A 24732-nucleotide genomic window follows, 5' to 3' on the forward strand; every position below is an offset into this window, starting at 1 on the left:
GAAAATCTTGATGCTTGCAATCCATACTAGTAGGTGAAGATTCTTTGTCTGGTGAATTTTGGAAGTATTCCTGGCGTCTGAGTTTGCGTGCATAATGGTGAAGTTCAATGTTCCACCTAAAATCATCAAATACGCTGGTGGGTACGAATGACAGGCCCTTCTCCAGTACACTCTGTTCTGCCTCTGAGAGTGTTCTCTTGGAGAGATTGTAAATCAGCGTTTTTTGTTTGTTGTGGCACTTTTGGTCCCGCGTGCACTGGCCACCCCTGCGGGTGGCCTGCCTCTTCGCCCTTTTTCGATTTGAGCCACTGGCGGGGTCCCTAAAGGGACACTGGGCTCCAGGGCCGGTCCTTCAGAGTCACAGGGGCCAAATTCGCTGTCGCTTTTAGAGGTGCCTGCTATGTTCTGCTGCTGCATTTCTCTTCTCTTGCGCCAGCTGTGCCTGCTTCTGTGTTTATATGGGCCTGATGATTGTGCACTTTCTCCCATCAGCCACCTATACACCCTGTTGGTATCGTAATCTTCCTTCACCGTATGCAGCTTATTTATTTTAAACTTTATCTGGTCTCCCTTGTACCGATCTATCTGGTGCTGCAACTTATTTAACCATTCCTTGTTGGAGTCATTCTGCAACATGGACTTGTGTAAGGTTTCAATGCTGAGTATTTTCTCCCGTGTCCCACTAAGTTCCTTGCCTGCTTCTTCCACAACGAGTAATATGAGGTCCAAACTGCACTTGTTTAGGATCCCTACCCATTTTCTACAGAACTCTGGGCTGTGTCTGCCTATGGTGGGCACATTTCTGACACGAAAGCCTCGCGGAATCATTTTTTGTCTGTGGTATTCAGACAAAGAGATCCCGTGTAATAAAAAATCGGTTTCCCTTCGTTTCAACTTGAGGAGCTGATGGTAAATGTCCTCAATATTGCCCTCGGTGCCGTGGGGATCCAGCTGCTCTTTAAATCGAAGACGTTCCGCATCATCGTCTGTAAAACTAAATGACTCTCCCAATGTAGGGTACATTCCTCTGCACCCCGGGGAGTCATCTGTAGCCATGGGATCCATAAGTGCTCAGTGCAAAAGTGCTGGTGCAAAGGTGCTGTAAGTGTTTGTGCAAATGATGCTCACTCCTGGCCAGAATACTGCTTCAGTGCGCAGCGGTATTACGAAATTTGGGGGTGCCCTGCCCCGGGTTGGGGTGCTGGGAGTCAAGCTTCCAGTAACTCCAAATGCCAAATACAGACTGTACGGACCGGCACTCCCCCTCCACGCTTCACTGCTTAGGTGCCATCTCAGGAGTGGATGAGTAGATAGGACATAAAGCAAGCGGCACTCTAAGTCTGATGGAAAGTCAAATATATTTCACACACATAGTGATCCGACGTTTCGGGGACCAAGCGCCCCTTTGTCAAGGTGAACAACAGTGTACATAATGAAATTCATACCTTTTAAAGAAGAAGAAAACCCGCCAAGTGCTTCCACACTACGCCCGCCCGGCCGCTCGTTCTCCGTTCCCTGTTCCGGCTCTCCTGACTGACGTCATGTTCAATGCGCCCTGCGTGCGCGTCGTTTCCTTGGTTACCAGATGCTGAACACGGCCGGGCTGCGGCGCTAATCGAAAAAAATGTAAACAGTGCATAACAGCATAACTTACAGAGCCAACCACCATTAAAATAGACTGTATCAAAATCAATTGCTGCGACTAGGTGATATTTGGGGGTGTGTGTTATATACACGGTCCCTTAAATAGAATAAAGACAGTGAAAATTGAGCATGGTGAATTTAAATAGATCACCCATATGGCTCGCTGGACTGCTGTCCTCTATGTCACAGACTGATACGGAATAGATAATTTACACATATTCCCTTGTTACAAGTGTATAAAGAATTCAAACAGTATAAATAAATCTGTAAAAAGATTTCTGACAGTACATAAGGGGACTATTGAGCTTATGTATTCACCCCCGGCCTAAACTGTAATAACGGTCACCAAGTATCACCTCTGTCACAGCCAGGCTAGAAAAGCTCCTAAGAGGATTTCCCAGACATGCATGCATTGGTCCACTGATTAATTGGTATAGTTACAGCGGTTATAACCCCTATATTGTAGTTAATTCTACGGTACTACTATTTATTTAAAGATGTTCCAATTCAATCTCTCGTTCAAACCATGGGGATTAGTTGTGTTCAATTCGAAAATCCATTTGGTTTCTAGACGTAAAAGTTTATATATATATATTAATATATAGTAGCGTAGGGCCGCCACTCCTCGGTAAGGTAAATGCTGCGCTGGTGCCCTCACATGTACAGCCGTACAATCATATAAAGTCCAACGTGCGGCACTCAGCTATCAAGAAAAGAACACTGGAAACCAATAGCGTATAACGCTACTGGTTTCCAGTGTTATTTTCTTGATAGCTGAGTGCCGCACGTTGGACTTTATATATATATATATATATATATATATATATATATTTTATATAAATTTACGCGGAATCCCCCCTTAGTAAATCCTGCGTTTGCCCCTGGGTTGGGTATCCTTTAGTGTTCAAGACAGCAGCACAGCGACGTAGCATTGAGCCAACCAATGTTTGGAGCTCTTCCGTCTTTATTATGTGGTGCCATGAGACAATTACAGCCTCAATTAATTCTCTTTAATTGGATGGACGCCTCAGATGTACCAGTTTTTTCAAACGGAACCACAAATGTTCTATGGGGTTCAAGTCTGGGCTGTTTCCTGGCCATCCTAGCACCTGTATGTCATTCTCCATAACCCACTGTTTGCATATCCATGCAGTGTGGCAGGGAGCGGAATCCTGCTGGAAAAAAAATGGGGCATTATCTGGAAAAAGATCCCTGATAGAAGGTAGAAGTTTTTGTTGTAGGATGGTGTCAATGTACTTTCTGCTGTTCAGTGTGCCATCTATGACATGAAGGCGGCCTACAGCATCTGCTGTCGTACATGCCCAGATCATAACACTTGTTGGATTATTTGTTGTAGCTTGAATGCAATCTGGATGTACCTCTTCCCCGATGCGACGTCTCAAGACACATATTTTCTCCCATTACTATCAAATATTGATATCTTAGTTTCGTCACTCCATATCACTTGTTTCCACTGACCTTCTGTCCATGCAATGTGTTCTTTTGCCCACTGTATTCATGTCTGCTGCTACTTTTTATTCAGGAATGGCTTTTTTCGGGGAATCCTACCTTTTAGGCCAACCTCCATTAGTCTTCTCCATACCGTTCTTGCACTGACCAAAACACCAGTTGCACTCAGTTCACTGCTAATGGCCGCAGATGACATCCATCTGCCCCTGACGCAAATTTGTTTTATTCTCCTATCATCAACAGCTGTTGTGCACTTTTTCCGGCCTTTTCCTTCCTTGTTTTGTATAGATTGTGTTTCCTGATAGCGTAAACAAAACTTTTGTACTCCTGATGTTGTCACATTCCCACCAACTTCTCTCGCAATTGCTGCATATGAAAGACCATTTTCCACAATTCTGGATATCTTCCTGGGTGACCAGTCACCACTTTGCCTGGATGACATTTATTTTTTACACCGTCAATAGCACTAAACAAACATCCAACCGTAATTGCACTTCAGTAACCAACTTTATTGTACAAAATGAAACACTGACCTTTCCCATCTTTGAACATGACCTTGCACCTGCTCATAAACGACAGCTGATTGGTCCTCAGAACGGCGATTCTGATTGGCTGGTAGTAGCAATCCGCTTCTTGAATCGCACGCATCTGTGCTTCTTTGTATGACTGTAAGTAGCATAATTCCCCTTGTAATGCAAACCTCTGTTTGTTGTGTTGAATTCAGCATAAAAATGTTTTTCATTTGATATATGAATCATTGCACTACGTGAAGTTAAACAGGTTTTATAAGCATTCAAAGTTGAAAAACATAAAAATGTCAAAAAGTGTGCAACTTTGGCTACCACTGTATGTATGTATGTATGTTGTATATGTATGTATGTATGTATGTATGTATGTATGTATGTGTGTGTGTGTGTGTGTGTGTGTGTGTCTGTGTGTGTGTGTGTGTGTGTGTGTGTGTGTATGTGTGTGTGTATATACACTGCTCAAAAAAATAAAGGGAACACTTAAACAACACAATGTAACTCCAAGTCAATCACACTTCTGTGAAATCAAACTGTCCACTTAGGAAGCAACACTGATTGACAATCAATTTCACATGCTGTTGTGCAAATGGAATAGACAACAGATGGGACTTATAGGCAATTAGCAAGGCACCCCCAATAGAGGAGTTGTTCTGCAGGTGGTGACCACAGACCACTTCTCAGCTCCTATGCTTTCTGGGTGATGTTTTGGTCACTTTAAAAAAGCTGGCGGTGCTTTCACTCTAGTGGTAGCATGAGACGGAGTCTACAACCCACACAAGTGGCTCAGGTAGTGCAGCTCATCCAGGATGGCACATCAATGCGAGCTGTGGCAAGAAGGTTTGCTGTGTCTGTCAGCGTAGTGTCCAGAGCATGGAGGCGCTACCAGGAGACAGGCCAGTACATCAGGAGACGTGGAGGAGGCCATAGGAGGGCAACAACCCAGCAGCAGGACCACTACCTCCGCCTTTGTGCAAGGAGGAACAGGAGGAGCACTGCCAGAGCCCTGCAAAATGACCTCCAGCAAGCCACAAATGTGCATGTGTCTACTCAAATGATCAGGAACAGACTCCATGAGGGTGGTATGAGGACCCGACGTCCACAGGTGGGGGTTGTGCTTACAGCCCAACACCGTGCAGGACGTTTGGCATTTGCCAGAGAACACCAAGATTGGCAAATTCGCCACTGGCGCCCTGTGCTCTTCACAGATAAAAGCAGGTTCTCACTGAGCACATGTGACAGACGTGACAGAGTCTGGAGATGCCAAGGAGAACGTTCTTCTGCCTGCAACATCCTCCAGCATGACCGGTTTGGCAGTGGGTCAGTAATGGTGTGGGCTGGCATTTCTTTGGGGGGCCGCAGAGCCCTCCATGTGGTCGCCAGAGTTAGCCTGACTGCCATTAGTTACCGAGATGAGATCCTCAGACCCCTTGTGAGACCATATGCTGGTGCAGTTGGCCCTGGGTTCCTCCTAATGCAAGACAATGCTAGACCTCATGTGGCTGGAGTGTGTCAGCAGTTCCTGCAAGACGAAGGCATTGATGCTGTGGACTGGCCCGCCCATTCCCCAGACCCGAATCCAATTGAGCACATCTGGGACATCATGTCTCGCTCCATCCACCAACGCCACGTTGCACCACAGACTGTCCAAGAGTTGGCGGATGCTTTAGTCCAGGTCTGGGAGGAGATCCCTCAGGAGACCATCCGTCACCTCATCAGGAGCATGCCCAGGTGTTGTAGGCAGTTCATACAGGCACGTGGAGGCCACACACTCTACTGAGCCTCATTTTGACTTGTTTTAAGGACATTACATCAAAGTTGGATCAGCCTGTAGTGTGTTTTTCCACTTTAATTTTGAGTGTGACTCCAAATCCAGACCTCCATGGGTTAATACATTTGATTTCCATTGATAATTTTTGTGTGATTTTGTTGTCAGCACATTCAACTATGTAAAGAACAAAGTATTTAATAAGAATATTTCATTCATTCAGATCTAGGATGTCGTATTTTAGTGTTCCCTTTATTTTTTTGAGCAGTGTATGTATATATATACACACATATACAATTGTACGTTTCTTTGTATGTATGTATGTATGTATGTATGTATGTATGTATGTATGTATGTGTGGGATAAACTCTACCACTGATTTTGATGTGGATTTCACTGTAATGTTCCTTAAGTTCCTCCAAGTAACATAATCTATAACTTATATGACGGGCTGGATGCTGACAGCCGGCATCCCGCCCGCTGCTAATACATATGTATTCCCCCTGGGAGTTTCCATCCACAGAACTTGAGGTTTTACATTAAAATGTATTTATTTATTACCAGTTATTTATATAGCGCACACAAATTTTCCACAGCGCTTTACAGAGAATATTTGGCCATTCACATCAGTCCCTGGCCCAGTGGAGCTTACAATCTATATTTCCTACCACATGTACATGCACACATTCATGCTAGGGTTAATTTTATTGGGAGCCAATTAACCTACCAGCATAATTTTGGATTGTGGGAGGAAACTGGAGTACCTGAGCAATTACGGGGAGAATATACAAACTCCTCACAGTCAGGGCCATTGAACCTATGACCTTAGTGCTGTGAGGCAGTAATGCTAACCATTACACCATCCGTATTACCCCGTTTCTTAACATGTAAGAAAAAAAAATGGCTGAGGCTTCTGTGGCCAAGCCACAAATTGAGTCCTGACTGTACTAAAGGCCAGCCACCAGGGAACAGTGAGATCATTCCGTTCACCTTCTTATACCATTTTTCTATGTTGTACTTTTAAATGTCTTCCGTGTATTCTTAAAACTGGACACATATGAGCTATGTGCTGGAAGGATGTCTTGTAGCTTATTGAATAGAAGTATTCTGCAGTCGCTGTGGGGTATTTATACCGCCAGTCCCAGAAGATAAAAGAAAGCGATCACAGCGGTCTTGTTGCAGTTCTGATTCATTCATCCCACACACGAGCTGAAACTCAACAGACACATTTCATGACTTGTTTTTTTTTCCCACCTCGACCTCAATTTTAGTAAACATTCATCTGCTGCACACCACAACTTTTGTATTTATTTTCTGTGACAGAGGACTCCCGAGATACAAGCTCGTAACTTTCAATCTTTGGTTGCGAGAAATAAAACTGCCCGGCTTCTTACCTGCACAAGGAATAATAGCTGTTCTTTTCCCAATAACAGATCTACAGTGGGGAGATAAAAAAGAAGAATACTTTGGAAAAGATGTGCTAACTGGGCATGTTGTTTAATCCTGGCAACATGACCTTGAAGTCATCAGCAACACAATGCTAATGTAGAGATTTCTATCTAGTGAAGGAATATTGCACTGAACAATAATTATTTTGTAGACAATATAGCCATTTATACTGTAGAAAGCAGTGCAAGTACAACCTGGATTTCCACTTATCTTTTGGTCTATGTGCGGGTTCAGTATGATTTATCGACAGACACACCGGTCATCCCAACATAACAGTCATAATCCCAACAGCCATTGACCGACAGTCAAAATACCGACACGGTCAAAATACTGACATTCATTATGCCGACATGTTCAAAATGCCGACGTAGGGCCTAATTCATACTGGATCGCTGCAGCGGCTGCTTCAGGAGGAATAATTTAATAATTAAAACTGTACTGTAATTAAAGGACTTCACTGACAAACATATACACATGTAGGTCGACATAGGGACTAATTCAGACTGGATCGCTGCAGTGGCAGTCTGAATCTTTTTGTGGAGTGCGCGGGCACACTGCGCATGCACACCCCGGGAGCCCAGTGAGATGCTAACAGCATCTCAGGGCTGCAATTACCTCTGCCTGATTGACTGGCAGAGGCGGTCACGGGGTGGGAGGGGGCATTAGGAACAACACGGGCATATCCGGACCATTGCGGAGGCGGGCTGCAGCAGCTGCGTGATGTCACATGCAACCGCTGCGACCCGGGACGCGGCTTCTAGCCACCTGTCAGCACAGCTAGGATGTGCACTAGCTGCACAGGCGGGGAGCTGCTTGCTGGGTGCAAAAGCATCGCCGCCGTTCGATGCTTTCGCACCCATGCGGGGGGGGGGCAGAGCCAGACTTTCGGGGCGGACTAGCCCTGTGCTGGGCGTCACTCCACATGTCTGAGAAAATGTTCATAGGTGTGCTAAATTTATCACATCTACGATCAAGGCCTAAATTAGGCCCATAGTTGGAGTACCGAATTTGAAATGCCGACATGTCGAAATACCGACATGAGTTTTTCGGGGGGGGTTGTGTCAATGTTGACATAGGTTGACATGGACACCGACTAAGTGTACCATGTTCCCTAGCATGGCTTGCTGCGATTCGCCCTCCAGGTCCACTGGGATGGTAAAGTATGAACAAGTCTGTTGGGGGGCAAAAATTCCTTAAAAAAGCATGTTGGCATTTTGACATGTCGGCAACCCAAATTACATTATTCTATGTCAGCATTTTGAACATGTCGGCATAATGAATGTCAGTATTTTGACAGTCAATGGCTGCCGGGATTATGACATTTGGTATTGTGTCTGTTGGTAAATTAACTGCTACCCCTTTGTGATAATGGGGGTAATTCTGAGTTGATCGCAGCAGCAAGTTTGTTAGCAATTGGGCAAAACCATGTGCACTGCAGGGGGGACAGATATAACATGTGCAGAGAGAGTTAGATTTGGGTGGGTTATATTGTTTCTGTGCAGGGTAAATACTGGCTGCTTTATTTTTACACTGCAATTTAGATTTCAGTTTGAATACACCCCACCCAAATCTAATATCTCTGCACATGTTATATCTGCCCCCCTGCAGTGCACATGGTTTTGCCCAACTGCTAAAAAATTTCCTGCTGCGATCAACTTGGAATTACCCCCCATATCTTTGTGGCAGTGAACAAATGTGCTGGTCAGTCAGCAGTCTGAGAGGAGCTGTAGACCTGTAGCCTAAAGTACATCAGTGTAAAAAAAGAGCAAAACAAAGTAAAGAAGGTGTATATATATACTAAGCAGCGACTTCAAAAAGTCACCACTTGTCAGCAGTTCTCACCGCAGATTTTAATAGGGCAAAAAATATTAAATGCAAATCACGCTTGGCTTTAAATTTAATATTTCTGCCCTTTTAAATCCCGCGGCCAGAACCAATGAGAAGAATGTAAAACTCTGATGTTTAAATTAATAACAACGGAAAAAGTTGACCACAGAAAGCTTTTATCAAGCATTAACAGACTGGATGGAGGAATTGTGATTGCTGCTTCTGAAGAATAATTTAACATTTAAAACTGTTCTGTAATTCCACTGAGAAACATATAAACACAGAAGTCAGTGGCAAAAAACAAAATAATTGTTCATGTTATTCCACCATTTTATTTTATTTTTGTTGCATTTTTGGGTGTTGTTTAATTAAGAAAAATCTAAAGCCTCATATTTGGCTAGCATTTGTCTCTTATTGTACTATTCTTACATACACATCTGCGGCGTGCACTTCCACTTGCATGTTGATGGTGAAAGTTGTTATACAAGTAGTGCCTCTGCAGCCATTGTTGTTCAGCATGATTGCAGTTAGTAAAGACACACTTCTGCAGTTCTCCAGAATCCTGTGCTGATTGCACACAGACCACTTTACAACTTTCCCAAGAAGTTAATAAGAACACTAGAATGTAAACAATATTTCTAAAGTAAAGTTTATACTTAGATATGATTTTGTATCTAATATGCAGAGAACATATGCAGATGTGGCTTGCAAATGGATCACAATAATATCTGAAACTGTCTGAGAACATTAAGGAAATATACTTAATAGTACCCACAAAAGGAAACCCATAATTAATTTTGTACATTTGTCAGCCTGTAGTAAATGACCCCAAATATGTGGGCTACAGGTTGAGTATCCCATATTTAAAATATTCCGAAATACGGAATATTCCGAAATACAGAATTTTTTGACTGAGACTGAGATAGTGAAACCTTTGTTTTCTGATGGCTCAATGTACACAAACTTTGTTTAATACACAAAGTTATTAAAAATATTGTATTAAATGACCTTCAGGATGTGTGTATACGGTGTATATGAAACATAAATGAATTGTGTGAATGTGCACACACTTTGTGCATTAAACAGAGTTATTACAAATATTGGCTAAAATTACCTCCAGACTGTTTGTATAAGGTGTATGTGAAACATAAATGCATTCTGTGCTTAGACTTGGGTCCCATCGCCATGATATCTCACTATGGTATGCAATTATTCCAAAATACGGAAAAATCCGATATCCAAAATACTTCTGGTCCCAAGCATTTTGGATAAGGGATACTCAACCTGTATAACGTCAAGCAAGATGAATGCATGAATGTGGAAGTTCTCTGCTTATTTCTTATATTCAATCAAGCCTCCATATCCCCAAGATGCCTTACAATCAATCAGGATCCACCATCCCGGAAATATTATGGACTATTATGGGTGGGTATGTATAGTGCTCCTTGCAAATGATGCCCCTTTAACTTTAGTGTAGTGGCGGAACTACCACAAGTGTGGGGAATTTTGCTGCTAAAAGGCCAAGCAGTTAATGGGTGTTGGAAATTAACATCTTCTGCTGCTCGTGCACAGGTCTTATTTTGGGGAGGGAGAAATAAATAAAAAAAAAATTCAATTGAAAAAATATATTGATTTTGCATTTAATACATGAATACATTTTAAATTTATTAAAATTTTTGAATATTGATTTAATTAAAATATATTTATTATATTTTTATACAATCAAACATGTTTTATTCATTAACTAACATACTTACATTCATTTCCCATCTTTGATTTTAAATATAAATATATACTTCATAATATATATCAGTAGTGTTTTTCTTTCGACTTAACCACATGTTTGTTTATATTTATATATATATATATATATATATATATATATATATATATAGGAAAACAAAAGGGTGGCACTCAGAGCATTTCTTTAAGAAGTAAAGTGCAGTGACTTTATTGTCAGTGGAGACATCTACGTTTCGGGGACGCAGCCCCGTCGTCGAAACGTAGATGTCTTCACTGACAATAAAGTCACTGCACTTTACTTCTTAAAGAAATGCTCTGAGTGCCGCCCTTTTGTTTTCCTGTACTGTCGGGTTCCATCCCGTGGGAGGGCACCGTGAGCCTATCAAGCAGTATTACGGAACTGTGAGTGCCGGGTCATACTGTTGTTCATATATATATATATATATATATATATATATATATATATATATACACACACACACACACACACACACACACACACACACACACACACACACACTGTCCAATTTGCCCCTGCACTCCGGTCTTACAGTGTACCTTGCTCTGGTGCTTTCCTGAAGGGTGTAACCCCAATTGATATACCATCCATGCAGCAGAGACTGCAAACAAATAATAAAGTGCAAAAACCCCATAGGGTGTAATGTTTCAGGGACTTCTCCCGTTCTACAGACAACCAAACATGTGACAAAAGTGACAGTGACAATTTATACTTTAAGAACATAAGAGCCCTACCCCCTGCTGGTCTTACTCAGTGTGGGGTTTTTGCACTTTATTATTTGTCTACAGCAGGCATGTCCAATCTGCAGCCCTCCAGCTGTTCTGAAACTACATATCCCAGCATGCCCTGACACAGTTTTGCTGTCAGAGAATGCTAAAGCTGTGTCAGGGCATGCTGGGATGTGTAGTTTCTCAACAGCTGGAGGGCCACAGTTTGGACATGCCTGGTCTAGAGTCTGAGTGCCGCCTGCTGCATGGATGGTATATATATATATATATATATACACACAGAGTAAAAACCACAGCACTCACCGCACCAGAAGCGGGGCACAGCTATGCACTTACCACTCACAGGGTGGGGTGCATGTAACACTGCACTCTCCACCACAGAAGCGGGGTACACAGCTGTACTTACCACTCACAGGGCGGGGTGCATGTAGCCCATGACCACATCGCTCTAATAAATACAAACAGAGAACCCAGCACTCACCAAAGTAAACTCACTTATCCTCAACAATTCAATAAATAAATGATGGGGGTTTAGTTGGTGGATTGGCCAATGCACGGAAGCCTGTATACCGATTCAAGGTACCCCACCTTCATACAGGTCCTACACTATCACAGAGTCTTAAAACCTGACTACCACACTGCTGCATCATCTGCCTGCTAGATGTAATGTGTACCTGCCACAGACTTATATGGCTTTTAAAGGCACACTAGTCACCTATTGCACTGGCTCAAAGATGATTGCTAAAAAACAGCTGAGACAGGTTCAGGATAATAAAGTCCACACAGGGGTGCATGAGAAAGCTAGTGGCCACGGTTAATAAGAGCTAACCATAGATTAACCCCTTCATATACACACAGAGTAAAAACCACAGCACTCACCGCACCAGAAGCGGGGCACAGCTATGCACTTACCACTCACAGGGTGGGGTGCATGTAACACTGCACTCTCCACCACAGAAGCGGGGTACACAGCTGTACTTACCACTCACAGGGCGGGGTGCATGTAGCCCATGACCACATCGCTCTAATAAATACAAACAGAGAACCCAGCACTCACCAAAGTAAACTCACTTATCCTCAACAATTCAATAAATAAATGATGGGGGTTTAGTTGGTGGATTGGCCAATGCACGGAAGCCTGTATACCGATTCAAGGTACCCCACCTTCATACAGGTCCTACACTATCACAGAGTCTTAAAACCTGACTACCACACTGCTGCATCATCTGCCTGCTAGATGTAATGTGTACCTGCCACAGACTTATATGGCTTTTAAAGGCACACTAGTCACCTATTGCACTGGCTCAAAGATGATTGCTAAAAAACAGCTGAGACAGGTTCAGGATAATAAAGTCCACACAGGGGTGCATGAGAAAGCTAGTGGCCACGGTTAATAAGAGCTAACCATAGATTAACCCCTTCATATACACACAGAGTAAAAACCACAGCACTCACCGCACCAGAAGCGGGGCACAGCTATGCACTTACCACTCACAGGGTGGGGTGCATGTAACACTGCACTCTCCACCACAGAAGCGGGGTACACAGCTGTACTTACCACTCACAGGGCGGGGTGCATGTAGCCCATGACCACATCGCTCTAATAAATACAAACAGAGAACCCAGCACTCACCAAAGTAAACTCACTTATCCTCAACAATTCAATAAATAAATGATGGGGGTTTAGTTGGTGGATTGGCCAATGCACGGAAGCCTGTATACCGATTCAAGGTACCCCACCTTCATACAGGTCCTACACTATCACAGAGTCTTAAAACCTGACTACCACACTGCTGCATCATCTGCCTGCTAGATGTAATGTGTACCTGCCACAGACTTATATGGTATACAGGCTTCCGTGCATTGGCCAATCCGCCAACTAAACCCCCATCATTTATTTATTGAATTGTTGAGGATAAGTGAGTTTACTTTGGTGAGTGCTGGGTTCTCTGTTTGTATATATATATATATATATATATATATATATATAATGTTCTAATAAATCACCATATTAGACAAGTGTCCTTGAAGTCTGGCGTTACATAAGCAGGACACAATTCACATAGGTTGTAACCAAGTACATTCCATCTCTGTTTGAATTAGATAAACAAGATCCAAAGCAAATATTGTTTGACGCATTTACGAATATATTGTTCTCAGAGTTTGCTATTGATCGGCTCTCCTGGATGTGAAAAATTATACAGTAGAAAGGGCAAGACCTATTAAAAGCAAGAGTTGTGTTATTGTACTCTGGAAGCAAATGTTGGGCCTGTCATGTTCTTAATGGACTCACCTATTCCCAGCCTGTCAGGGAGTAAATAATCGGTGCATTAGTCATGTAAATATCCTAGTAGGTGACTGCAGTTCTGCACAAACACAACAAAGAAACCATATTCACTCAATCAGTCACAATAATTTTTTACCGTAAATTGCATCCACTTCAATTGCTCTTTGTCCTTGAATGTACATGAATTCTCAAGACTTTATACTCACTGATTAACTTTTTGCCTTTTACACAGACTTCTTGGGTAATTTATTGAAAGATTATAGACATCCATCATTGCACTATATTTGATTGGTGGAAGGCAGCTGATAGTGTTAGATTCTGCAAAACATAATAATTGTGTCATTACATAAGCTGTACATAAATAATGGGGATGGGGCATCGTCTGGTCTTACAGCACAACAATATTAAAAAGGCTACAGTAGTTATACTGTAGGCCAGAAATGACCTTTGCTAAATAAGACAGTTCACTTGCATGGGGTAAATTTATTATATGAACAGAAAATAATTTATAAAAAATCTGATTACATATTTCCGTTGTACAGAACATTTTGGTTCTTACTCTTCACTGCCATTTGTTAAGATTAGAGTGAGAATTACCATTTTTCTGGAATAACTTTTTGCAATTTTCCAGATTGCTGCTTGACAGTTCTCTGGTGCCAAAATACATGGCTGATGCAGTGTAACTAGGGGCCCGCAGCCACTGCGGTCGCTTGGAGGCGCAGGGCTGCGGGGGCGCCGCCGCAGATTGCAGCTGTTTTGGGAAGCACACGGAGGGCACAGTGCGCACCTCTCCTGTGTGTTCCTCCTGGGTCTCCGGCGGCAGCGGCGTGTCTGTTAAATAAACTGCCGGTTCATGAGCTCTGATTGGCTCACGAACCGGCAGTTCATTTGACAGACATGCCGCTGCCGCTGGAGACACAGGAGGGACACACAGGAGAGGCACGCACTGTGCCCTCCGTGTCCTTCCTAAAACTCACAGCAGCGGGGGAGCTCGGGGACTCGGGAGGGTGTGTACCTGGCACAGGGGGGGGGGCATATTTGGCACTGGGGGGTATCTGTGTACCTGGCAATGCGGGGGGGGGGGCATATTTGGCACTGGGGGTATATGTGTACCTGGTACTTGGGGGGGCATATTTGACACTGGGGGCATATTTGGCACTGGGGGGGGCATGTTTGGCACTGGGGGTATATGTGTAGTTGGCACTGGGGGTATGTGTGTAGCTGGCACTGGGGGGCATATGGGGCACTGGCAGAGCCGGCCCTAACCAATATGATGCCCTAGGCAAGATTTTGTCTGGTGCCCCCTAGCACCACCGCTGGTTCCGCCTCTGACCTTGCACCTCTTTCCCGGCACCATCACCCCTCACCCATAGCAGTCCTTATTTTGGTGTTTGTACCCCCTATATTTTAAATAGGAACAGTTCGCACATTTGGCGCACAGCCCAAAAAGGGTGTGTGTTTTTGCTGACAAGGGGCATTGCCACACAATAGTAACCCCAATTCCAATTACGCCACACAGTACTGCAACTTTATTCACATTTGATCATGCGATAGTGTCCATAATTCATATTATATCCCACAGTAGTATCACTTTACCTTATAAACGTTACTCCTCACAGTAGAGCCCCTTATTCACATTACATCACACTGAATTGCTCCTTATTCACATTACACCACACCCTATTGCTCTTTATTCACATTAGACGACACAGTAGTGCCCTTTCTATACGCAAGGCCACATAGTAGAGCACCTTATACACATAATTCCACACATTAGTAATGCATTTATACACATAATTCCACACAGTAATGCCCATTACACATATGAGACACATTATTAATGTCCTTATAAACATAATGCGCCTTACACATTATGACAACCTTTATTAATGCCCTTTTACACATAATGACACACATAGTGCCCCCTACACATTTTCTGCACATTATTAGTGCCCCTATACACATGACACACATACAGTAGTACCCTGTTACACATATGCCGCACATTATTCATGCCCTTATACACATAATGACACACAGTGCCCCTTACACATATGTTGCACATTATTAATGCATTTTTACATGACACACATAATGCTCCTTACACATATTCCGAACACTACTGCACAACCAACCCACCCGCACACAGCACTCACACTGCTACTAACACTGTGACCGCTGCCTCTGCTTGGATACAGATGTGTCCTCATAAATCTTGCCTCAATGCTAACGTTGGGCACCTTTTTTTAATGAAAATGAAACTTAATTGCATTGCTATGTGGCTAGGATGCACAAGCAGCTTCTGCTGATTAAAATGATATGCAGCATGCCTATATACCTGTGTGAGACTGTGGCTGTATCTGCATATGACATGCTACACACAGAATATAGGCATGCCACATATCATTTTAATCAGCAGAAGCTGCTGATGCCCCTAGGCGTATCAAATGCCCTAGGCAATTGCCTAGTTTGCCTATGCCTATGGCCGGCTCTGGGCACTGGGGTCATATGTGTATCTGGCACTGTGGAGGAATATCTGGCACTGGGGGCATATTTGGCACTTGGAGCACAGCCCTAGCAACAAGCATTACCCCCTGGTTACAAGCACAGCACCCAACTCATGAAATCCCTGGCAACAAGCATTACCCCTAGCAACGAGCATGACACCCAGTGCATGAAACCCCTGGCAACGAATATTACCCCCTGGCAACAAGCTTGAAACCCATCACATGATACCTCTGGCAACAAGCATAACACCTACCGCATGAAACCCCTGGCAACAAGCATGATACTCTAAGCATGAAAACCCCTGGCACTGTGCATGGAACCAAGAGCATGAAACCCCTGGCAATGAGCAGGTAATTTAAAAGTAATTAGAAGCCTTACTGTAGGACTTAATGTGTAATGGGCATTGCGGTGTGTGGCATAATGTATCAGGGGCATTGCAGTGTGAGGCATAATGTATAATGGGCATTGCGGTGTGTGGCATAGGGTATAACGGGCATTGCGGTATGTGTCCCAGGCATTGCGGTGTGTGGTATACTATATCACGGGCATTGTGGTATAATGTCTTAGGGTCATGGGCATTGCAGTGTGTGGCATAATGTATCACGGGCATTGCAGTGTGTGGCATAATGTATCATGGACATTGCGGGGTGTGTCACAGTGACGTGCGGTGATGCCTGTGGCTGGAGAGGCACACTTGGGGGTCTAAAGGGGATGAGAGGGGTTATGAATTTGTTGACCCAAACCCCTCCAGCACTCACTGACAGCACAGCAGCACCTCCAGCATTCACTTACCCCAGTGATTCCTCCAGCACTGACTAAGTTTCGGGGAAGGAGGAAGAAATCTCAGTGATCCCTGCTGCTCGCGGCTGCAAACTCCATGGGGGTGGGGATCAGGCACCAGCACCCGTTGGCTGCAAGCTCCTGCGGGAGTGGGGGTCGGGTATCAGTACTCCATTGTGATTGGCTGCAAGCTCATGCGGGAGTGGGGGTCGGGTATCAGTACTCCATTGTGATTGGGGAGGAGGGGGAGGATCAGGCACCAGCACCCAGGGGCTGCAAGCTCCCGCGGGTGGGGGGTGGGGGGGGGGGTAGGGTATCTGTACCTGTGGCTCAGCACAGTGATGCTGGGCAGGAAATTAGCTGGTGCTCAGCACTGACAGAGACAGATCAGTGCTGTCCAATCACGTCTGCCTGATTGACAGGGGCGTACTTTCATGTGGGCTGAAGGCACGTCCCTTTCAATGAGGCAGATGTGCTGGTGCCGCTTCTAATGAGTTTTTGGATGGGCTTTTTCTGCTCGCAGCTTGGCCCCACCCCCTGTCCATCTCCAGACTTAAACACTTTACCATTGACAGTGGGAGGCAGAGCTCTCGCTGCCTCCCACTCACATTTGGCTCTTTTTTTCACATCAAATAGGATTGGAAAAATACAGAGAAGATATTTAAGACACAGAACATGTGTAAATATCTTCTTTGTATTATATTAAACATTGACAGGTGAGGCACTGCCTCCCCTGACTGCACGTCCCTGGTGTGTCATAATGTGTCACAGGCATTGTGTGTGCTATAATGTATCAGGGGCATTGCAGTGTGTAACATAATGTATAACGGGCATCACGATGCGTGTCATGTGTCACAGGCATTATGGTGTGTGGCATAATGTGTCAGGGGCATTATGGTGTGTGGCATAATGTGTCAGGGGCATTACAGTGTGTGGCATAATGTATACTGGGCATTACTATAAGGAGGAAAAATGACAAATAATGTAAGGGGCATGAATCAGGATTATTTTTTTTCCTGTGGTGGCCAACGTCTGGGCGTGCAGGTTGCAAAACTGGGGTATAAAATAGTCTTTTCCTGCAATGCCATGCCCCTTTATGCAAAGCCACACCTATTCCAGCAAAGCCACGCCCCTTTTTGTTGCGTGCGCAGATTAATCACTTTACTAGTGGCAATTATGGGAAGGGGGGGGCAGAGAATGTTTTGGCTTGGGGGAGAAAAATTTCTAGTTACGCCACTGTACAGTGGATCCTATTTATCAAAAATTATTTTCAGGACATCCCCCAAAATGGGTACCTGCAAATAATTAGTATCCAACGGATGTATGTACATATTGGAGATATCTGCTGCAGTATCCCATTTTCGGTTGCAAAAGCATGGCCGCAAATAGTGGGGGCCTAGGGGGGCATGCACTCTGGGTGCAGGATTTGAGGGGGCACAGAACTGCTTGCCATGATGTCTAATGTGTGCCGTGCTCCCGCCGCGCAGTCTCTGTCAGCCCAGGACGCGTCCCCCCCCCCCCCCCCTTCCCCAATCAGGCTGATGAGGGCGCCATGTTCATAGCAGAGCAAACGATCCCACTTTGTGCGAACAGCAAGCCCAGCAGCATGGATCAGTCTGCCGGCAGGCACTCCACTGCAGAGCCGCGGCCCCAGCACTGAGGATAGGCAGATGAGGGAGCCTGACAGTTGTGAACAAGAGACACCACAGCCAGCTACCAGGAGAGAGATTCGTAGAATCCCACACCGACACTCACCAGTCATACGTGCATGGTCAGCAGACCGCTCATGTGCAGTAAAGCACAGAGCAACTGAAAAACAAGTATAGAGATTGTTAATGTGATCCATTTATAATACACCTTGGGGACAGGCTGCTTTCAGAGCTCATGTCTGTGCAGGTGTACTTTATAATTATATTGCAGAACCATACGTACGTGTGTGCCAGGTGTGCCTGGCACACAGCGCAGTTGCCCTAAGGCCGCAACGGCCAGCATCCATGTCAGTGGCTTGTAATGAGTCAAATTGACTCATTACAAGCCGCCTGTGCTGTGTGCGCTGGAGGAGAAGAGGAGCAGCGTTGGGAGGACCCGGAGGAGGAGGAGGGAGGGGGACTGGAGCCACAGCAGCGCTATGTAATTGGTAGCGGCGCTGCTGCAGCTGTCCCTCTCCTTCCGCATTGGCTGGCCGGCGCTGCTGTGAATGCTGGGATGCGCTTCCCTCATCCCAGCATTAACAGCAGCGGCGGCCAGCCAATGCGGAAGGAGGGGGACAGCTGCAGCGGCGCCACCACCAATTACACTGTGTTGCTGCAGCTCCTGAGTCCCCCTCCCTCCTCCTTCTTCTCCCCTGCCCGGGATCTGCCAGCACCGAGGAGCCTGACTGCCTGAGCCAGCGGGGAGACATGGTAAGTATCTGTCTGTCTGTCTGTCTGTCTGTCTGTCTATCTATCTGTCTATTCTGTCTGCCTTACTGTGTAAAAAGGGGACGCTGTCTGCCGTACTGTGTAAAATGGGGGCGCTGTCTGCTGTACTGTGTAAAAAGGGAGATGCTGTCTGCTGTAATGTGTAATAAGGGGATGCTGTCTGCCGTAATGTGTAATAAGGGGACGCTGTCTGCTGTACTGTGTAAAAAGGGAAATGCTGTCTGCCGTAATGTGTAATAAGGGGATGCTGTCTGCCGTAATGTGTAATAAGGGGACGCTGTCTGCCGTAATGTGTAAAACGGGGGACTGGCTGCCGTAATGTGTAAAAAGGGGGAAGGGCTGCCATAATGTGTAAAATGGCCTCTACCTGGTGTAGTGGCGCTACTGTGCGTCGTAATTTGAATAATGGAGATTACTGTGCACCGTAGTATGAATTGGTATTATTTTGTGGCCACACCCCTATATATTTTTCACGCGCCTACGGCGCACACTGCCCCTATTTTACATAAGGGGGGGCGCCAATGCCATTTCTTGCACACAGCGCTAAAATGCCTAGTTACGGCACTGCATCGCACATTGCTAACCATATACCTAGCACAATCCCTCATTATTTAAGTGGATAGTGTTATACTTATAGTATTGATAGTTGGCAGAGGATCCCTTGGAACCCTCCCCAGAAGTGGCCTCTGTGCTTGTGTGGTCTTATCTGACCCCTCGCAGCCCTCACAGCACATTGCAGAGACAGGTTCCTATCGGAGCCATTGTCCCTGCAAGTGCTGATTAATACATCCACTTGATGTGATCGTCTATTGCAATGTGATCCTGGGTGGTAAGATCGTGCCTAGATCGCATTGAATATGTGATCTACAGTATGTTAAATGAGCCCCTATCCCATTAAATCGGGACACAAATTAATTACACTGGTTCTGTGGCTGATTAAAACAAGGTGACATGCAGGCTTGAAGTCAGCCAGCCATAGAACCTGTGTAATTCATATGTATGATACGTATGATAAACCTACTTAAAGCCAGCTGTGTGGTAATAATGTCATACTTGGCTTATCTCCTGGGAGATTCCCAAATGCACCTGTTTCCCTATGAAGATGACTGGAGTGTGTGTGATGGGCCAATTTACAGTTAATCATCTCCCCCCTACTGTGTGAAACTTTTGTCACACAGTGTTTAGCACTTAGACCTCCTCTCCAGCATATCCCAGACAGTAGGTCCCGAAATTGTGTATTTGTCAGAACATACGTCACACCTTATCCCCATTCTAGGGCAATATCACTTTACATACCTCACAACATTGGAGGTCTTTAAGGGGCAAATGCAGGATTTTTAAAGGTGGTTCCATATGCTTGATGAAGTGTTCTCTCCCAGATGAAGTGATGATGTGTTCTCTTTCAGCCACTGTGTTCTATCCCAGTTACCAAGTCAACATCCCCCCCATGTTCTGTCACAGTTAGTGTCACCCCCTCTGTGTCCTGTCCCAGTCACTGTGTCACCCCCCCCATGTTGGGTCTCGGTCACCATATCACCCACCCTGTGTTCTGTCCCAGTCACTGTGTCACCCTCTGTGTTCTATCCTAGTCACTTTGTCACCCCCATGTTCTGTCCTAGTCCCTGTATCACGCCCCCTCTGTGTTCTGTCCCAGTCACTGTGTCACCCCCCCATGTTCTGTCTCAGCCACTGGGCCACCCCCGTGTTCTGTCCCAGTCACTGTCACCCCCCTCCTTTGTTCTGTCCCAGTCACTGTCACCCCCCCATGTTCTATCCCAGTCACTGTTTTACCCCCCCCCTCGTGTCCAATTCCACGGTGTCACTCCCCCCCAACCCCGTGTTCTTTCCCAGTCACTGTCACCCCCCCACCCTGTGTTCTGTCCTAGTCACTGTCACCCCCCCATGTTCTATCCCAGTCACTGTTTACCCCCCCCCCTCGTGTCCTATCCAACGGTGTCAGTCCCCCCCAACCCTGTGTTCTGTCCCAGTCACTGTGCCACTCTCCCCCATGTTCTGTACCAGTCGCTGTGTCACCCTCTGTGTTCTATCCCAGTCAATGCTTCACCCCCCATGTTCTATTCCATTGTGTCACTCTTCCGCGCCCCCCCTCCCCCCCCCCACCCCCGGTGTTCTGTTCCAGTCACTGTGTCATCATGCACAGATTCTGACATAAACCTTCTATTCCTATTGGGAGGTCTGGATTCCCCTCCATACTTTCAGCTGCTGCTATAGTGCATTATCTATGTAGGTAAGCATGCACAAAAGTGTGATACATTTTACCGACAGTCGGGATGCTGGCTGTCACATGACCGACACCGACATCCCGGCAATGAGAATACCGACAGGGTACAAGGTAATTGTTTTACTTATCACCTGTCCCCTACCCTAACCCACATGGGGTGGCAGCTAAGGCTAAGACTCTGTGGGTAGAAGCTAGGGCTAATAGTCAAGGGGTTGTGGCTACAGCTAAGCCCCCTCTAGTGCCGCCTCTATTCTTTCCACATACATATGAGGTAACACCTCTGGGAGGGCACCGCAGCTTCTACACCTTTACAGAGGAGTGCCGGGACTTTCTGTGCATATATATATATATATATATATATATATATACAAGAAAAACCATCCGGCACTCTGATTGAAGGAAAAAATGCCTTGGTGCCCTCCAAATAATCATATAGAAAGGATGTCCTTCCCCACCTGTGGCTCAGGTGTTTTGCGGCGAAGGAACAGGCGGCACTCCAAGGGCTTGTGTAAAAACTTGTTTAGTATTCAAAACATAGTGACAACAGATACTGTAGTGTCAAAAATAAGATTTTACTTACCGATAAATCTATTTCTCGTAGTCCGTAGTGGATGCTGGGGACTCCGTCAGGACCATGGGGAATAGCGGCTCCGCAGGAGACAGGGCACAAAAGTAAAAGCTTTAGGATCAGGTGGTGTGCACTGGCTCCTCCCCCTATGACCCTCCACCAAGCCTCAGTTAGGATACTGTGCCCGGACGAGCGTACACAATAAGGAAGGATTTTGAATCCCGGGTAAGACTCATACCAGCCACACCAATCACACTGTACAACCTGTGATCTGAACCCAGTTAACAGCATGATAACAGCGGAGCCTCTGAAAAGATGGCTCACAACAATAATAACCCGATTTTTGTACCAATAACTATGTACAAGTATTGCAGACAATCCGCACTTGGGATGGGCGCCCAGCATCCACTACGGACTACGAGAAATAGATTTATCGGTAAGTAAAATCTTATTTTCTCTAACGTCCTAGTGGATGCTGGGGACTCCGTCAGGACCATGGGGATTATACCAAAGCTCCCAAACGGGCGGGAGAGTGCGGATGACTCTGCAGCACCGAATGAGAGAACTCCAGGTCCTCTTTAGCCAGGGTATCAAATTTGTAGAATTTTACAAACGTGTTCTCCCCCCGACCATGTAGCTGCTCGGCAGAGTTGTAATGCCGAGACCCCTCGGGCAGCCGCCCAGGATGAGCCCACCTTCCTTGTGGAATGGGCATTTACATATTTTGGCTGTGGCAGGCCTGCCACAGAATGTGCAAGCTGAATTGTACAACACATCCAACTAGCAATCGTCTGCTTAGAAGCAAGAGCACCCAGTTTGTTGGGTGCATACAGGATAACAGCAAGTCAGTTTTCCTGACTCCAGCCGTCCTGGAAACCGATATTTTCAGGGCCCTGACAACATCTAGCAACTTGGAGTCCTCCAAGTCCCTAGTAGCCGCAGGTACCACAATAAGCTGGTTCAGGTGAAACGCTGACACCACCTTAGGGAGAAACTGGGGACGAGTCCGCAGCTCTGCCCTGTCCGAATGGACAATCAGATATGGGCTTTTGTGAGACAAAGCCGCCAATTCTGACACTCGCCTGGCCGAGGCCAGGGCCAACATCATGGTCACTTTCCATGTGAGATATTTCAAATCCACAGATTTGAGCGGTTTAAACCAATGTGATTTGAGGAATCCCAGCACTACGTTGAGATCCCACAGTGCCACTGGAGGCACAAAAGGGGGTTGTATATGCAGTACTCCCTTGACAAACTTCTGGACTTCAGGAACTGAAGCCAATTCTTTCTGGAAGAAAATCGACAGGGCCGAAATTTGAACCTTAATGGACCCCAATCTGAGGCCCATAGACACTCCTGTTTGCAGGAAATGCAGGAATCGACCGAGTTGAAATTTCTTCGTGGAGCCTTCCTGGCCTCACACCACGCAACATATTTTCGCCACATGTGGTGATAATGTTGTGCGGTCACGTCCTTCCTGGCTTTGACCAGGGTAGGAATGACCTCTTCCGGAATGCCTTTTTCCCTTAGGATCCGGCGTTCAACCGCCATGCCGTCAAACGCAGCCGCGGTAAGTCTTGGAACAGACATGGTACGTGCTGAAGCAAGTCCCTTCTTAGCAGCAGAGGTCATGAGTCCTCTGTGAGTATCTCTTGAAGTTCCGGGTACCAAGTCCTTCTTGGCCAATCCGGAGCCACGAGTATAGTTCTTACTCCTCTACGTCTTATAATTCTCAATACCTTGGGTATGAGAAGCAGAGGAGGAAACACATACACCGACTGGTACGCCCACGGTGTTACCAGAAACGTCCACAGCTATTGCCTGAAAGTCTCTTGACCTGGCACAATACCTGTCCAGTTTTTTGTTCAGGCGGGACGCCATCATGTACACCTTTGGTCTTTCCCAACGGTTCACAATCATGTGGAAAACTTCCCGATGAAGTCCCCACTCTCCCGGGTGGAGGTCGTGCCTGCTGAGGAAGTCTGCTTCCCAGTTGTCCACTCCCGGAATGAACACTGCTGACAGTGCTATCACACGATTTTCCGCCCAGCGAAAAATCCTTGCAGTTTTTGCCATTGCCCTCCTGCTTCTTGTGCCGCCCTGTCTGTTTACGTGGGCGACTGCCGTGATGTTGTCCCACTGGATCAATACCGGCTGACCTTGAAGCAGAGGTCTTGCTAAGCTTAGAGCATTATAAATTGCCCTTAGCTCCAGTATATTTATGTGGAGAAAAGTCTCCAGACTTGATCACACTCCCTGGAAATTTTTTCCCTGTGTGACTGCTCCCCAGCCTCTCAGGCTGGCCTCCGTGGTCACCAGCATCCAATCCTGAATGCCGAATCTGCGGCCCTCTAGAAGATGAGCACTCTGTAACCACCACAGGAGAGACACCCTTGTCCTTGGAGATAGGGTTATCCGCTGATGCATCTGAAGATGCGATCCGGACCATTTGTCCAGCAGATCCCACTGAAAAGTTCTTGCGTGGAATCTGCCGAATGGAATCGCTTCGTAATAAGCCACCATTTTTCCCAGGACTCTTGTGCAATGATGCACTGACACTTTTCCTGGTTTTAGGAGGTTCCTGACTAGCTCGGATAACTCCCTGGCTTTCTCCTCTGGGAGAAACACCTTTTTCTGGACTGTGTCCAGAATCATCCCTAGGAACAGCAGACGTGTCGTCGGAAACAACTGCGGTTTTGGAATATTTAGAATCCACCCGTGCTGTCGTAGAACTACTGGAGATAATGCTACTCCG

This window comes from Pseudophryne corroboree, chromosome 2 (genome assembly GCF_028390025.1).
Source record: "Pseudophryne corroboree isolate aPseCor3 chromosome 2, aPseCor3.hap2, whole genome shotgun sequence".
Lineage (NCBI taxonomy): Eukaryota > Metazoa > Chordata > Amphibia > Anura > Myobatrachidae > Pseudophryne > Pseudophryne corroboree.